Source organism: Tamandua tetradactyla, chromosome 10 (assembly GCF_023851605.1).
Source record: "Tamandua tetradactyla isolate mTamTet1 chromosome 10, mTamTet1.pri, whole genome shotgun sequence".
In the NCBI taxonomy this organism is placed as follows: Eukaryota; Metazoa; Chordata; class Mammalia; order Pilosa; family Myrmecophagidae; genus Tamandua; species Tamandua tetradactyla.
The window spans coordinates 75,594,159-75,613,030 of NC_135336.1; the positions used below are offsets into that span (position 1 = coordinate 75,594,159).

Consider the following 18,872-nt stretch of genomic DNA (forward strand, 5'->3'; position numbering starts at 1 on the left):
CATTATCTAAGAAAAGACCTCGTGTGCTGTGCTGTATGCTAGACACCCAGTATATTAGACTTCCTGGCTGTTAGAATTAATCCATTCTCCAATTCATGGCCCACTTGGGCAATGGCTTATAAATTGGACACTTACTCATGCATTTGTACTTTTTTCTGTTTTGCTTTTCTGATGTTATTAATGTTCTTTTTTAGAAATATTCATCTGTCTCTGCTTCAACCAGAGGAAGGAGATAAATAGGTTTTAGTTCATGCCTAGCTAGAATTACAGAGGGAAGCCATGGAGTGCAGAAATCTAGGTCAGGCAATTGGTACTAAGAACAGCCCAAGGGAGAGGCAAAAATTCAGAGAGAGAAGTTCTGACTAGAGGTCCCTTAATCAATTCTCCCTGCTCACTGAGAGATGTTTATTCCACAAGCTCTTCTCTGTGTTTTCCCTAGAGGATTTTTGTTTGGTCTGAGAGTTGTGAAAACATTTCATGCTAATTGCATAGCAGGTAGGGTAGGGATCCAAGAAGGAAGTCAGGGAAGAGGATTCTGGTTTGGTCACCAGGTCTGTATGTTCCAGGACTCCCAAGAAAGAGCTCTGGACAGAGTTTGATGCAGTAATCATCTACTGGTACAGGCCTATTCAATGAGTTTGGCTACAGTGGATGAACTACCTTGGAACCCCTCAGCACTATGCATGCATTTTGTCTCGGAAGATATGGTTACAAGTCCTGGACAATTGAACTAGACATGAAATCTTGGAACACCAGTCATTCAAAACTATCTGAATGTTTTTGTTGCTTGCCCTGTAGTGGATCCTATTAAGTCATAGTCTGGCTCAAACCCAGAACACTGTTTAGCTCCAGGCCAGGGAAATGCTTCTAGGCTGGCTCTGGAGGCATAGTGGGTTGCCATTGTGGGAAGAAACCCAGAGAAATCTAATCAAGATGAACAATGCAATCTTCATTCCCAAGCAGGCCAAGTTCCTAGTTAGTTTTTCTTTCCTGGGCTCAGGTTCCGGTTACACTAAGGCCGACTGGTTATAGAAGATCACCGATGATGAGGCTATTGCACAATTAGATCTCTGATACCTGATTGAACAAGAGGCAGACTGGCCCATGAATCTTACAGGGAATGGATAATGATGTTTACATCCCACAAAATGCCCAGAAAGTTTCTCTTTCTGCTCTTAAAAATTGATTACTGAATGAGAGGAACTCTTCAGGAGTCTTCTGTGTAGGTAATCAGGTAACAAACCAACCTCAAATGTAAAGAAAGCATTTTCTTGTCCCTTGAAGCAGAAGTTGGAATATTCCCATGGGGCAACTTTCTCAATCCTTTCTATTATATCTTTCATATCTTGCTTTCAAATTTTATTCATTTTGAATCTTTCTTTTCTCAACCCTTGGATTGCCAAAGGCATACTTGGGATTTCATAGACTGCTATTGATAGTAAAGCTAGAAACCCATATTCCTAGTCTACAGTAGTTGGAAGAGATAAATCAAGGGTGTTTATCCTAATAATAGCCAACTCTGGTTAATTGCTCAGTTCCAGATCCAAATTTCATACCACTTATTGACCTTCCTTCCTGGATGTTGGAAAGGCACTCCCATAATAATTCCAAAATCAAAAACATGTTCATTCTTCTAAAACTATACTCAAAACTTCCAGTTAGTTCAATCATTCATTTATTCAACAAATATTAATTGAGCTAGGCATCAACAATGCTAGGCATCATTGTTGAATATAATAGTTAAAACCTAACAAAGACCCTGGAAATTATTTGTACAATGCCAAAAGCATCCTACCCTTTTTCACCTGCTTTCCCAAATTCAAACCATCATCATGTCTTTACAATAATTTTCAGATTCATCTGCTTTTTCAAGCTCCATCTCCCTTTCTGGAGCCCAAATTCATATATTCTCCTGTCTAGATTATTGTAATAGTCTTCTAATTGCAAATTGCATTTAATTCTGCTTCTGTCTAATAATTTTCCACATTGCAGTTAGAGGATCTTCTCACCATCCACTTAAAATACTTCAGTGACTTCCCAGTATTTCTAGAAGAAAGGCAACTGCCTAAATATGCCTGATGAAGCTTTGGGTATTGTGGCCTTCTCTCTCTGCCTGTCCGGTCTTGGCTTGCACCATGCTCTATGCCTCACTTTCTCAGTTCCAGTCACACTGGTCTTTCATTCTTGCACATCTTAAAATGTATACAAATCACTTGGGGTTCTTGCTAAAATGCAAATTCCAATTATGTAGGGGTGGGACATGAGATTCCACAATTCTAACCAACTTCCATGTGATGCTGATGCTGCTGGTCCAGGAATTCCAAGGCTTTTCTGTCTCCACACTCCCTGTGCACGTGATTTATACATGTTGTTCCTTTTCTGCAATACTCTTTCCTCCTCTTTGCAGTTGAATACATTATTCAGAACTCAATTCATTATCACTTCTCAAAAAGGTTTCTCTGACCTCGTCAGCTAGGTCCAAAACCCCCATGACAATGTGAATTCTCACAAAGTCATGTGCCTCTCCTTACCACTTAGCAGAATTGAGTTCTTTATTTCCTATGAATATTATTTGATTAAATATTTGCTTGCCCCACAAGACTACAGGCTCCATGATGGAAGGTTTGGGTTTCTGATTACCATTGCTTTCTCAGAGCCTGACACAGTATGTGACTCTCAGGGTAGACACTCAATATATATTTGTTGAATGGAAGAGTAGTACCTAAGTTCTAAAATCTCATGCTCCACTAACAGGGTATGGGATGACTTAAGCATGCTACTGAATGGCTGTGTGAATGACTTGGCTTTTCTTTTGCTGTCACTGAGACTCTGTTGCTTTTATTCTGTGTTGCTCCTGATATGGTCAATGACCATTGCACACAGTCTGCATTTGTTTCTGCTTTGTGGCTGCTCAGCTCAGATGGTGACCTCAGGTTAATAAGCTCACATCCTTGCGAACAACAGACATTTTCTCTGATTACTGTAAAACAGGCATTTGATTATGGAAGCAGAAAAGATAAGGAACTCAGCTGGGTAGACAGTCCACTCAGCAGAGCCCTACAAGGTTGTCCCAGGTTAAATGCAGCTCTCAAGGCCAGTCTCATCACTGTGTCAACAGTGACGCAGAGAGCTGATTTCTGTCTGCTCTGTGGTTCCACTACTAAGACAACTCAGCTATACTTCCTGTCTCTGCATCACTTAGAGAGCCTCTTAGTTTCTGTTCCTGTCACCGCTTGTTTCTTTCTCACTACCTCGTTCATGGTTTCCACCACTTCCTGTGTCTGCTGCTCATATTCTCTCTTTTTTTTTTTACTTTATTTTTGGCTAGAAAGACAACCTTATAACCAAAGGTCATAATGATGTTAAAGGAATCCTCTGTGCTTTTCAGAGATGTTCCTATGTGATTCAAGAGTATATGTTAACTCCTTTTTCGTACACTTCCTTCTCTTAGTTGTTGTATTCTTGAAGAGCCTAGGCCATGAAGAGTTTGCCTAGGTTTTGGGCAGTAAACTCCTTAATGTTCTGGCAGTAAGTGTTAATCTGGCCTGCAATGAGCAATGAATCCATCCTGGCAGGAGCTGGGTGCGGCTTGAAGAGTTTGGACAGATCCTCCTTAGGAAGCGGGGGCTCTCCTCGACTCTGGCGCTGCATGTTCTCCTGCTGACAACGCTGCTGATACTGATGTTTCTGCTGCTGCTGTTTACTAGTGTTCCTCATGTATGTGTTATATTTAATTATATCCTGGCTCATTTCATCCACTCTGTCCATGAGCAACTGCAGATTCTTCCCCAAGTGATTACTGCTAGTAAGACTGAGCAATTCGTGTTTATCTGCTACAGCTGACTTCTTCTCAAGCTCCCACATTAAGACGTTGATCAGATGTGAATTTTTTATTACAATCGGCACTTCTTCAAACATGTGTTCAAAGGTGATACTTGCCTTTTTCAATGCTTCAGGAGAGAAATCCTTCTCTTTACAAACTTCCATAAGTTTAGGAGTCAATCTGTATGCCTTCAGTGAGAGAGACCCTTGGGCAGTCTTTATGGGATCGTAAATGAGAACAACAGATTCTTCAATGGCATGCTGGTAACTGAACTGAGAATCCAGGAGCGCACGGGTAACGAAGGAGCCATAGTATGTGGACTGGTACCAGCCCACGTGGAGATGATCAATGTTAACATGGCGAAGGCTCCGCATCATTTCCATCTGATACTGAACTTCGTCAAAGTCAGCATCATCTTCTGTATGCTGAGGGAATGGAAAGCAGTTGGTAATTTCAAGTCGATCTTCTACAACCAGGCCCAAAAGCACTCCTTGGACAACTTCAGTTCCTTGTCCTTCTTCTTGGTAATGTTTGATTATTTTTAATATCACCAGGCCATCGATCTGTACTTGCTTCACAGCCCAGTCTCCGGAGCCGCCTTTGCCTTTTCCTTTCCCGGCTGCACCGGTGTTGGTGGTGGAAGAAGAGGCAGCGGAGCTGGTACCTTCCTTGCGAGACGCCATGTTCCCAGCCAGACCTGCTCATATTCTCTTGCATTTAAATACCTTGCATTTAAATTCAACCAAGAGAGGATCTGACTGCAGCTTTTAATCACTGTTATTAGTTTCTGATTCTCATGCCAGAACAAGCCTACATCACTTACAGGCGCAGAATGGATTTGCTGTCTGCTAGTTTGGGGATACGACCAGCTTTGAGCTGGTTTTGAGAGATGGTATGCTCAAAGGCAGGGCTGTGCTGGAGGTGGCTCGTATGGGCCTTCAAGAGCCAATTGTGAGGGAAGCCAATTGTGTGTCTCTCTTCCATGCAGGAGACCCAGGTCGATTCCCGGACCATGCACCCCTCCCCCCCCAAAAAAAGAGCCAATTGTGAAATATATAGGAATTTGATGAGCCCAGTTGTTAGAGAGTTTGCAGCTTGAAATCAGCCAAGGTAGGAATATTTGAGTCATAGAAATCAGCAAGGGCCACAGACCAAGATTCATTTTGTTCCAGAGAGCCAATTTGCCAGCACACACTGAATGGATAAAGCACAATACTCTATATCCTTCGGAAACAACCAGGGTCATTTTCCTTGGTTTTGGAGCTGCCAACCTGAGACTTCCCTGATGGCGGCTGTTTAACTGGCAAATCCCCTGAGTGACTGATCAGACTTAATCTGGTTTCTCTTAAGACTTCCAAAGTAGACACAGACTCTTTTCATCATTGTTGCCACCCCCAAATGCTGTTATACTTATATTTTAGGTTGAGTTTCCAGGGAAACAGGCTCTGAGATGGAGATTTGTATGCAATAATGTACTGGGGAGTGCCCTTGGTTTCAACACCTATGGGGGAGAGAAGGAGGTAAGTTTGCAGAGAAGGAGGAGTTGAATTGTGGTATAGTTATCACAAAGGTGTCAGCCAGTCCCATGGGAAAACCAGTCATTAGATGCGAAGTTCCCATGGAGATAGGGAGTGACCTTGGGCAAGATGATTCTATTAAGTGTAGGGATTATTCCCAGGGAGGCACTCAGCTGAGAACCATAAACCACCAACACTCCCAGCAACTGGAGGAAGGAATAACTAGGTCCTATCGGGGAATCTGGGTGGCCCACACACATCTGGTACATGTAACGGAATAAAAAATGTGTGAAAGTTGTTAAGGTTCCTCCAAAGTGCATTTAAATTGTATTTTTAAGATCTCAATTAGAAAAGCTTTGATCATTTTTTCATATCTCTGAGGATTGTAACTCTAATTTTAAACAGTCGTTCCATTTTTCAAAGCTCCCGTCTCCTGAAAGGAATTTGACTTAGTTTCCTCAATAGCACAGTTGAGGATCATATAATAAACATTTTATGGTGTCACACTTAAAAATCGTCTGTGCCTGGCTTTTCTTGTCCTCTTTCCACTCAGGGGGGTTTCTGTCTCCAGCATTAGTGTAACACTTCAGCCTTTTTCCTGTACATTCACATACCTCCATCCAAGTGTTAGTTTCATTATTTACCACCCCTCAAAATATATAAGAAACTTAAGGTGTTATTCAAATGTTCTTAAAAACTAAGAATCCAAGACCTCTTTCTGTTATCTGCCTAGATATGGATGGGGATGTATAGTTAGAGTTTGAGTTCTTTTTTCCTGTTAGATGAGTAGATATGAGGAGTGCAGTCTTTGTCTTTCTCTGCATTTCTCCTTTTTCCCCCCCTTCCCTGTGAATTAAGTCTTTTGATTTAATTTATAATCTGGATAGAAAGGAATCTGAAGATGTCAGACAATAGAAGATTAAAAGCTGTGGTGTTTGGAACCAACTTCCACCCCTCTTCAGAATGGAATGGGGTCTTAGGGCACATGCCATTTACCATTTGGAGGATGTATCTCTACAGAAGGACAGAGAGTTGGGTCCTCAACTCTCAGAGACAATAAATTTATCCATTTGAAACAAAGCTTCTGAAGTCTGACCTTGCTAAGAAGGTGCTGTTTTCTGGTCTCCTTCCACTGGGGAGGAAACTGCTTTTCACTGAAAAATTTCAGTTGGTTTCTAAAATGAGATAGAACAGAACTTCACTGAACTGAAATGAAATATGTACCTCATGGGAAGAAATACGACTGGGAAATTATTCATAAATCAAATCAGACTATGCACAAAGAGAATGTAACTTCCATATCCAGAGACTTTTTTCCCATGAGCCTTGCTATTGTAAAATCTCATGTGGTTGAAGAAACTCAGATAACTCGGGAAGCCTCCTGAGAATTCTTTGGAATTTGGTTCATAACTTTGCATTCCCTGCCCTTTCCTGGTGTGCCCTTGAGAAAGTGTAGAGAGGACTGATGGACAGATGGGGGAAGCAGAACAGCATTGTTAGCTACTCTGTGCACATGATCAAAGTAATCACATCTTCTGTGTGTTGGAATTAGAAAGGTGAAGAGAGGTTGGATCTCAGTCTCGCCTGTAATGGTTTAGAGCTATATATATATCCACAGAAAAAACATATTCTTAAACTTAATCCATTCCTATGGGTGTAAATCCATTGTAAGTAGGACTTTTCGTGAGGTTACTTCAGTTATGGTATGGCCCATCTCCATCAAGATGGGTCTTAATCCTATTACTGTAATCCTTTAGAAAGGAATGAAATTCAGAGAGAAAAACACAGAGGGAGTAGCCATGGAATCAGGAGACTATCAATGGAACTAGGAAGAGACCAAAGTGGTAAGCCAAGGACCAAAGATCTCTAGTACACAACCCCAAAATGCCATAGTTATCAGGGAGAAAGCATCACCTTGATGTTGTTTTGGTTTGGACTTTCTTTTAGCCATAAAACCATGAACTAATAAATTCCCATTGTCTAAGCCAATCCATTTCATGGTATTTGCTTGAGCAGCCTACAAAACTAAAGCATCCTCTTTTACTCCTGAGGAAAAGGGAGGACTAGGAAATTTAAGTGACTGGTCCAATATAAAATAGCCAGTTATTGGCAAGGTAGGATTAGAAAACCGGCTGTTGTTGTATTGTGACATTAATCACTGCTTTTATAAATATATTTGATTTCTCAAAATATTTCTTGACATCTACTTCATGCTACCTACAGTGCTAGGTGCTGGTAAGACAGAGCTCAAAAGAGGGAAGTAGTCTTGGTCTCATGGAACTTACTCAAAAACATGCATGAGGCACCATTTCAAAGAATATGGAGTTAATAGGATAGCAATCAAATTGAACTTTCTTGGCATGCATAACCTTACTTATTTACTATTAGAGTTAGCATAGTTTTCTCTAGATTTTGATACGCAGAGCACCTGAAGCAGACAAAAGCTTGCTCTTCTTCCTGTGTTTATTAAGGGGGGTTATAGATTAAATTCACAACTTTGATGCCAGTTTTGTCCTTGTTCTGGAAGAAAACTGGCAGCTGGCTGATCAATCTCAGCTCTACCTCCTAAGGCTGATAGCCCTATAAAAGGTTTATTAGTCTGATTTTGTTGTCAGGGAGACTCATTTATTTACTCCATTTCTCCCAGTTTAAATTCTTTATCAAGTGGAACCAATTTCTAGTATGAAACAAATAGAAAGACAGGTAAGTTGATATATGAATAAAGGCAATTGTGTTATTTTGGAATTAATATTGAGAAATTTCCAGAGGACTATCAAGCCCAGATATAGTTAAACTTTTTGTATCAGCATGTAAGCAGCAGCAATTGAAATTAAAAAGCACACCTACAGACAAGCTCTGATGAGACTATATTAGGATAAGTCATAAGGTTGCTTATATTCAACCATTTTTGACCTACAAAATGGCAATGCCATATAATTCAACCAAATGTATTCCAAAACTTATAGCAAAACCAGTTTATTATTTATTTTTGAGCAAGTGTCCTATTGAGTGCTTGGGCAATTTTACCTCTGCATGATGTAGTTTCCTTATTTGAAAAGAGGGGATAATGATTGTTCTAGTTTGCCAGCTGCCAGAATGCAACACACCAGAGACGGATTGGCTTTTAATAAAAGGGGATTTATTTTGTTAGTTCTTCAGAGGAAAGGCAGCTAACTTTCATGTAAGGTTCTTTCTTCTGTAGGAAGGCTCAGGGTAATCTCTGCTGGCCTTCTCTCCAGGCCTCTGGGTTCCAACAACTTTCCCCAGGGTGATTCCTTTCTGCATCTCCAAAGGCCTGGGCTGAGCTACAAGTGCTGAGGTGAGGTATGCCGAGCTGCTTGGCTGTGCTACGTTGTGCTCCCTCATTTAAGCACCAGCCAATTAAGTCAAATGTCATTCCTTGCAGCAGGCACGCCTCCTAGCCGACTGCAGATGAGGTTCAAGTACCATTGGCTCATGTCCACAGCAACAGAACTAAGTGCCTTCACCTGGCCAAGTTGACAACTGACTCTAACTACCACAATGATAGATTTGGTTTATTTTTGTTTTGTTTTATTTTTTAGTAGTTTAACCAGCCTGGCACATGTTAACTCACTTCTCCAGCTCTCTGGGCAGTAACCAAGGGGTCACCCTCAGATTGACTGGTTTACATCTTTACCTGCTCCTTGGATTACTTAGTCTTTTTTTTCAGGTTGAAATTACTTTGTTCAAAGCCACCTGCATCTCACCTTATTGGTTCCAGCATTTTTACATTGAGTTTATTATCTCCAGGCTCTTCCTTTTTAGATCAGTGGTTTTCAAATTCAGTTGCACATTAGAACCAAACACTTGGTAAGCTTTTAAAATCTGATGCCTGGAAGCTGCTGGTAGATATTCAAATTTCACTGGTCTGTGGGGGTGTCCAGGCATCAGTAGTTTTTAAAAAAGATCTATTATTCAAATGTTCAGCTTGAACTGAGAACCAAAGTACCCTGAGAAATTACTCCATGCTTGCACATCTTGATGAGTTTTTCTCGTCTCCCTTTATAGAGCTTACACCATTAAGCTGAGGACCTAAACCAGGTCATGTACTAGGGCTTAGACCTTTTGACTGTTTTTATTTTGGTGCATGGTCTGGGAATTGAACCTGAGTCTCCCGCATGGAAGGTGAGCATTCTACCACTGAACCTTTTGTCTGGTTTTTGTGTGCTGCTAAACCTTTCCATGTCATTCCCCATCTTTATGCATCAGTAAATTGTTAGTAAAGTTGAGGTCCTTTCCACTGGAAAGCCTGGAGCAGGGGTGGGGGGATTGAAGGGGGGCAGGGGGAGGAAAGGTGCATAGAACTGGGCTGCTGACACTAGTGACCCAAGAGGATTTGGGGAGGAGGATATCTAGCTACTGGAATTCTCATTCCCAGCACACTTGAACGTGGCAGTGAGAACTGTCCAGGAGATGCACAAAGTAAGCCTTTGAGGTCTCCTGAAATATGCTTAGTGGGAGACCCTGGCCTATATCATCCTCGTGCCATCTCCAACTCACTCATCTGGTCTCTGGGTGCAAACTTCAGTTCTGGAACACAAGACATACTACCATTATTTTATTTTATTTTTCCCATTATTTATTTATTTATTTATTAAACATAACCACATACAAACACAAACATTCTTACCATATGATCATTCCATTCTTGTTATGTAACCAATAACTCACAATATCGCCACATAGTTGTATATTCTTCATCATGATCATTTCTTAGAATACTTGCATCAATTCAGAAAAAGAAATAAAAAGACAACAGAAAAAAATTCATACATACCATACCCCTAACCCCTCCCTTTCATTGATCACTAGCATTTCAATCTACTAAATTTATTTTAACATTTGTTCCTCCTATTATTTATTTATTTTTAATCCATATGTTTTACTCATCTGTCGATAAGGTAGATAAAAGGAGCATTAGACACAAGGTTTTCACAATCACACAGTCACATTGAGAAAACTGTATTTTCAAGAAACACGGCTATTGGAACACAGCTCTACGTTTTCAGGCAGTTGCCTCCAGCCTCTCCATTACATCTTAACTAAAAACATGGTATCTATTTAATGCATAAGAATAACCTCCAGGATAACTTCTCCACTCTGTTTGGAAATTTTCAGCCATTGACACTTTATTTTGTCTCATTTCTCTCTTCCCCTTTTCATTGAGAAGGTTTTCTCAATCCCTCGATGCTGAGTCCCAGCTCATTCTAGGATTTCTGTCCCATGTTGCCAGGAAGGTCCACACCCCCCTGGGAGTCATGTCCCACCTAGAGAGGGGGAGGGCGGTGAGTTTGCTTGTGATGTTGGCTGAGAATGAGAGGCCACAGCTGAGCAACAAAAGAAATTCTCTTGGGGGTGACTCTTAGGCGCAATTTTAAGTAGGCTTAGTCTATCCTTTGTGGGGTTAAGTTTCATATGAACAAACCCCAAGATTGGGGGCTCAGCCTATTGCTTTGGTTGTCCCCACTGCTGGTGAGAATATCAAGAATTCTCCACTTGGGAAAGTTGAGTTTTCCCCCTTTCCCACCGTTCCCCCAAGGGGACTTTCACACTACCATTATTGATGTCTTTGTTGGCCATTTCCCTCTCCTTATCTCACCAGCTGAGATTCTATCCACCTTTTAATACTGATTACAAATACTACCTGCTCCATGAGGCATTTCCTGTTTTCACACCCTGCCAGACTCATGTGTGGTTTTGAACTTCCATAGCATCTGGTAGCAGCTTGAGTAGAAATAGCATTTGTTTGGAAACCAAACCAGGCTCCAGTTCTGCATAAGCCAATAGTGTCTGAACATCTTAGACTCTCAGTAAGTATTTGTTGAATGAATGAGTTGCTTGGTGAGAAACTTCTTTAAGCCTCCATTTCTTTCATCTGTGGAACAGGGCCTCATAGAGAGCTTTATTTCTTTTTCTAAGAGTGGTCCTTGGAATGCCAGCATCAGAATTCCCTGAGGTTCTTATTTAAGAGCAAATTCCTGCCTTTTCATCTGAACCAAAATTCCTGGAGATTTGAGAATCTGCCAGTTTAACATGCACTTGGGGTGTTTATTGTCCTCTGTAAAGTTGACAAACCACTAAATTAATGGTTGTCCTTTTCATTTTAAGCAACATGATGACAGTAGCAAATTCAAAACTCTGAGATTCTCAGAGCTGGGAACATCTTTTGGTTGAAAATAGATGGAAGAGATCTCTTGGTTGGAAAAGTGCTAGAAGTGGAAAGAATTTGAAATGCTCTAGGATTAGGATTGCCTGCAGGTGGAGATATACTGGGGCAGAGTGACAGTGGTACATTTGAATGTCATGGATTTTTCGCATATCTTCCCCCTTTTCAGTCAATAATTACACATTAAATACCTGCTCTGTGTCAAGCTAAGCCAGCCACTGGGGATACAGTGTCAGTACCAGGATCCTTAGAATGTAGACTAGTCCTATTTGCAATATGTTTGACTCTTTTACAAGGTTTTGAACTCTGCCTTCCAACTTCTTCTCCAACCAGGGTTTAGGGATTCTATTTTGTGTATGACTTTCTGAGTTTTATAAATGAGATGTGTGGTAATAAAAGAAAACCTTTCCATGCAGTTGAGTATCTCCCAGCTTTATTGAGCATCCACTAATTGGACATCATCCCATTCGGAAAGTAGAAGAGAACCCCACCAAGCAGGTGGAAAGGAGAAGCCCATGAAGGGCAAATGCAGAAGCAAGTGAGAGAAATGTTCTGATTGGCTGTCATTAAGCTTCCTTTTTACTTGGGGGAAAGGGATGTCCTCTTACAAAGTGGGGAGCCTGTGGTTGCTTAGGAACGAGGAAGCTAGTTGGGGAAGGAACTAAGAGGACATTAGCTGGTAATAATCAATAAAGATCTGGCTGTATTTAAATTTGGTCTTCTGGGTGAGCCAGGCATTTATAGGAAATAGAAACTTGCTTAGTGTTTTTTTTTTTTGCTTTTTTTTTTGTTTTTGGTGATGTGGGACTTAGCAGAGGTGCCTCCATATTGGGCCTACTAAATTTTATTTATCAGTGGGTAAAAATAAGATTTTCTTTATAAGAATTTTTTGGGACATCTTTCTTATAATGTAGCAAACCTAAGTGAGGCTACATACTGTTACAGATTTCTGGTCTGAAAATCCCCTAAACATAGAAAATACCAATTGTGACAAGTATTATTCCTATTCTAATTGACATTCAGTTTTAAATGAACTTCCTAGTCATCAAAGAAGGAGCAGACTTGCTGTGTTTCCGATTGTCAGAGACCTTCTTCTTAGAAAAGCTACCTTCTATTTCTGACTATATTACTGACACTGTGTGACATTAAGTATGTTAAAGAGCTTTGGGATATCTTGGATTCACATTCTGTAAAATGGAGATAAAAATACATTGCATACATCTTTCAGAAGCACCATAAGGATTAATGAGATCATGTTAGCAGGCATATGAAAACCACCAAAAATTTTTTTCATTTCCACATTTCTGATTCATTCCCTAATACAAAAAAAGTCATGTTTCCTTTTTTTTTTTTTAAACCACACTCAACTGTGTGGGATTAAGATTATAGTGAGCTGCAATAGCAATTTCCCAAAAAGAATGAGCAGATGACAAGCAGACTATTAAGCATCTATATATAAATCTTCTCTTTTACTTTAATTCTGTGCTTTGTCCATATTTAAGAAGAGAACTTTTACAGTGCTAGAAATCTTGATCCATATGCCAGTCTGTCTGTTTAATTTAAAAAAATATTGAAATGGACTAAAACCTTACATTGTCAGTAGCAATTTGCTTTACTGAGTAATGACAGTGATATTCCTAAGCAACCAATAAGCCCAGACGGAGCTCAGCTCCTGGTGGAGTGTTGTTATTTTATCTCTGGGACAACTCAGCCCCTGCTGAAAGAAACCCATGAAGCAAAATTCATGAACTACAGGTGAGAGAGGAGCTATCCATCATTGCAGGCCCATCCATCATGCTCTTGTTCCACATTGTGCAGGGATTTTTGCCTGCCATGCATTTCATCATGGGCTGTATTTCATAAGTTGAGCCTGGTGATCAGACAGGGTCACCCTGAAATCTTATCTGGTAAGCGAAGCATCAAGTGGTTGTGTGTCTCTCCTAGATTGATGGTATTTCCCCGCATCTGGAGAGTTTAAAGACTATGGAAATAGCTTAGGAAAGGAAGGATAAGGAAGCATCTCTGCCATCACAAAAGTGGATATAAACAACAGGAATTGGGGGTGGAATTGTGAGGGAAGAGGGGGCTGGAGAGAAGGAAAAAGAGGGAACAGAAAAAAGCAAGAAATAAGACATGGAAAGAAGAATAAAAACATAAGGAATATGGGGGAAGGAGATATCAGAATGACCTGTAAAATTGGAGACAAAAGGAGAAGAAAGAAGGAACAGATGGAAATAAACCAGAAATATATTTATTTATTTTTTTGCATGGGCAGGCATTGGGAAATGAACCCGGGTCTCTGGCACGGCAGGCAAGAACTCTGCCACTGCGCCACCATTACCCTATGTTTAGTTTTATGACATTAGCTGGGATGATGGATTTTAGGGCAAGCCCTCTACAAAATTCCCCTTTGTCAAATCTGTATGTGTCTACATTCCTGTCTTTCATTTTCAGAGTGTTTTGTGTGCCTTGTCCATTTGATCCTCTCAATAAGTTGGGCCAGTAGTAGTATTCTTATTTTACTCAGGAGAAAAAACGGAGTATTGTTTATTGTGAAGGAAATAAAATTGAAGTTTCAGGGTCCTTCACTAGCAGAGGATGCTGCATCCAAGGCTCCATATGATTACAGGGTCACATGCTTTTGTAAAATTTACAAAAGGAACCAGTTTTCAGACTGCTGACTTTTCTTTCTGAATACTCCTCCATCACTTCACCTCATGCTGGGTAACATTAGAGCACTTTTGTCCTCTGGCTAAGGGTAGGGAGATGCATGTAGATGGGATTTAGTGAAATATATCTAGGGGGTTCCCAGTCATGTCGTGTATGTTTAAAAAATTTCCAGCTATTTCGTGATAGGCATAGCTTCCCAGATGTGTTGTACAGCCGTGTGGTTCTGTAAGCAATAGAAAAGAAAGAAGGCTTGAAATGAATGGAGTCAGAAGCTAATCTGGGGGAAATTATTTCAGTCACCAGATGTGTAAAATTGTAAGTAGCAAATTCAGTTGTCACTGAAGCCTAGTCAAAGAGGAGATTCTCTTTTGTCAGGGATGTACTAAAAAATGTAGCACTAATAATTATATGCACATCATATTCTTTTATTTTTTGTTGGGAACCCCACGAAATAGAATTTATAATTCCTGTGTTTATAAGGCAAAAATCAGTAGCAGTAATACAAACAGCAAACACATCTGAGGGTGAATGTGCATCTTTTTATGGACACTGACTATCAATAATAGAAAAACAAATGGCTAGAAAAAAAGTTAATTTTCTTTTCACTTCCTTTAGAAAATGACCTACAAAATTGTTGTTATATGAAGAGGTTATCAAAGAGGATGCAGCCAAGAATGAAGGGGGAAAGGATTATAGAGATATGTCAGGCAGCATGATAATATCTCATTTTTCAAGATTTGATAATATTTGTGGTATTTCTCAGCTTTTTGAAAATTTTAATTCTTAAGATTTCATTTCTCACTATAAATAAATATTCATTTTCATACTTAATTTTGGGTTAGTCATTGTATATTTTCCTCAAAGAGGACCCCTATATTGTATAATCTTTAGGCTTTATAAAATCTGGATTTTACCCTGAAGAAAACAGGTCAGAAGCTTGCATTGTGGTTGGCAAAATACACTGCAGAGCACAGAACAAGTTCTTTTCAGCCTTCTATCTAGTACTTCAATTTTCCTCTAGCTTGAAGAGAAAAGTTAGATGGTACTATTTTGATTATGCATCCCAGAAAGCATATACACATTTAACGTGATAAATGTAAACATCAGAAGGATGTGCCCCAGGAGGAAATCAATAATAAACCAAATTTTTTTGTCTTAAATTCAGTTTCAACAAAGTTATTAACAGATAAAACAAAAATTAGCTGAATTATTATTTATATTTTCTTTTTATGTAAGATGCACAGAGTACAAATGTCTATTCAGCAGGCAATAGGAACAGCTCCAAACTTGAAACAAGAAGACTTTGATTAAAGTCCCCCTTCCACTTCTGAGGAACTTGGTGATGTGACAGAATTGCTTAATTGCCCTTCAGAATTCCCACCCTTCTCTTCCCTTTAGAACCAGCGCCTGCGAACCTCCAGCGTCAAGTAAAAATAATGTGGGCAACTGTGTCAGTCTGAATCTGTGGTGGACCCTGAAAAGCCATGCCCTTTGATCCTCATTCAATATTGCTGGGTGGGAGCATTTTGATTGTTTCCATGAAGATGGGACCATCTTTTGATTAGATGATTTCCGTGGAGGTGTGTCTCTACCCACTGAAGGTGGAGTTGCTTGCTGGAATCTTTTAAAAGAGGAAACATTTTGGAGCGAGTCCCTTTTGGTAGAGCCACGTGAAAGCCAGCAGACGCTGCCATGTTGGCCATGTGCTCTTCCAGCTGAGAGAGAAACATTGAACGTCGTCGGCCTTCTTGAACCAAAGTATCTTTCCCCAGATGCCTTTAATTGGACATTTCTATAGACTTGTTTTAATTGAGACATTTTCTCGGCCTTAGAACTGTAAACTAGCAACTTATTAAATTCCCCTTTTTAAAACCCATTCTGTTTCTGGTATATTGCATTCTGGCAGCTAGCAAACTAGAACAGTAACTTTGTTTCATGTTCTTAAAAATAAGTTGCTTGTCCATCCCTCCTCCCTTCCTCTGTGCCGGAATGCAGATGTGTTGGTCAGCCTGCTCTGGTCTGCTGACAAGGGCAACTCAACACCCAAGGACAATGAATAGATGGAGCCTGGGTCCTTGGACAATTTCGATCTGTCTCTGGACATTTCATAAGAGAGAAATAAACAATTTTTAACAAATTTGAACCACTGTACTTTTGGAGTCTTTTTGTAAAAACAGCTTAGCCCGTAACCTTAATCAGTACAGTGACTTATGGGCAAATCCTCACCTCTCAAACTGTCCTTTTTCATGTATAAAATGGGGACAGTCATATCAAGCCTGCAGACTCATGTCGTTGCTCTGAATATTAAATAATGTGGATCAAACACATTGTATAATGGAAAATATTGTTTAAATTTGATTAATGCCTGTGTCTTAGTTTCCTAGCTGCTAGAACAAAATACCATCTAAATTCCTTACACAACAGGAATTTATTGGCTCATGGTTTAAGAGCCTAGGAAAAGTCCAAAATCGACGCATCAAAAAGAAGATGCTTTCTCCCTGAAGTTGAAGCCTTCTGAGGCTAGCTGCTGAGGGTCCTTGGTCCTTGGCTTTTCAGTCACATGGTGATACATTTGGCCATGTCTTCTCATTTCTCCAGGTTCCATTGACTTCCTGCTCCTTTTTTGTGGCTACTGTTCCATGTCGAATTTCCTTTGCTTATATTGACTTCAGCCAAATAGGATTAAGGTTCACCCTCATTCAGTTTGGGCATGCCTTAACTAATAACATCTGTAAAAGGCTTATTTACAAATGAGTTCACCTCCATAGGACTAGGGGCTGGAACCTAAACATGCTTTTTGTGGGGGACATGATTCAGTCCCCAACAACCTGTATGAGTGGGAAGAAGATGAAATTAAAGTGCTTTTTCTTTTTAAAATAATGTTTTAAATTTTGAAATAAGTTTAGATTTATTTTAAAAAGTGTGTTAAGTACAGAGTTCCTACATACCCCTCAGCCAAGTCCCCTTATTATTGGCATCTTCCATTGCTGTGGCACATTCATCAAAACTAAGAAAACAACATTGGAAAAAAAACCCAACACTGCTACATTACTATAAACCCAGACTTTATTCGGATTTCACTAGTTTTGCCACTAATTCTTGCAGAATCCGATCAAGGAGATTACATAGCAATTAGTTGTCATGTGTCTTAGTCCCTTTGCTTCAGATGCTTTCTCAGTCTTTCCTTCATTTTTCATCATCTAGACATTTTGGAGGAGTACTGGCCAGGTATTTTGTAGAAAGCCCCTCAATTTGGGTTTGCTTGTGGTTGCTTTCATGGCTAGGCTGGTGTTATGGTTTGGGGAATTTTACTTTTAATGAAAAAAAGGTAAAGTAGGATAAAAATTGAGAAGGGGCAGAAAAAGAGAATTTCAATTCAGTCGAAATAGATGCCTCATCAGCTCTAGTTGCTTTCCTAAATACTGCGCTGTGTGGGAGAACAGAATTTTGCATTCTAGCTCCAAGAGGTACATTTGAGAAAGGCACAAATGTATTCAACCTCCTTTTCTCTCTCCTTATAGCTCTAAATGGGCTTAATTTGTCCTTTAACTGTCCACAATATTCAATCAGAAAAGATGTCTAAAAAGCACTGGGTTAAGAATTCAGAACTTGATGGCAGACAGGTCTGTGCCCTGTGGAGTGGGCATCTAGTCTAGGTGAACAGCTAATGGTCTATTTTATAAAAACGATTAGCTCACAAACTGCATGACACAATGAACGGATTAATACAATGGCGAACTTTCAGTATGTTTGTGAAGGCTTTTTTAATTTTGTTTTTGTTTTTGTTGTTTTAAGAGAAAGAGAGAGAACGACAGAGAGAGAGAAAGAGAGAGAGAGACAGACAGAATATCCCCATATCATTTAAGATATAGTCAGGAAACTTGTCTGAAATGGACAGACAGCAAATATTTTAAATTTGCAGAGGCAAAATTGAGAAAACTATGTAGGTAGGTATGTAGCTATTTAAAATGGCATTATTATTGTTTTTTCTTAACTTTTTTATTGTATAATATAACTTATATACAAAGCAAAGAAATAAAAAAGCAATAGTTTTCAAAGCACTCTTCACAAGTGATTACAGGACAGATCTCAGCGTTTGTCATGGACTGCCATACGATCCTCTCATATTTTTCCTTCTAGCTGCTCCAGAATAAGGAGGCTAGAGGGCTTAAATGTTTTTTTAACATTACAATCGACTTTTTTTCCTTCTTTTTTTGTGAACAAAAATGCATATACAAAAAAGCTATAAATTTCAAAGCACAGCACCACAATTAATTGTAGAATATATTTCAGAGTTTGACATGGCTTACAATTCCACAATTTTAGGTTTTTACTTCTAGCTGCTCTGAAATACTGCAGACTAAAAGATATCAGTTTGATGATTCAGCATTCATATTCATTTGTTAAATCCTATGTTCTCTATATAACTCCACCATCACCTCTGATCTTTCTTTAGGGGTGTTGTGCTATGGCGATTCTAAATTTTTTATATCGGAAGAGTTTATCACTAATATGGGGTAGGGAGATGAAACTATCTGATGTTCTGGAGAGGCTGGGCTAGGTTTCAGGACTCATCTGACCCAGGGACCCATCTGGAGGTTGTAGGTTTCTGGGAAGTTACTCTTGTGCATGGAAACCTTGTGGAATCTTATATATTGCCCTAGGTGTTCTTTAG

The 18,872-nt window shown here is 39.7% G+C and overlaps 1 pseudogene; it reads right to left on the minus strand.

Moving 5' to 3' along the window:
- Positions 1 to 3,310: 3,310 nt before the first annotated feature.
- Positions 3,311 to 4,514, minus strand: LOC143647992 (eukaryotic translation initiation factor 3 subunit H pseudogene; annotated as a pseudogene).
- Positions 4,515 to 18,872: the final 14,358 nt, after the last annotated feature.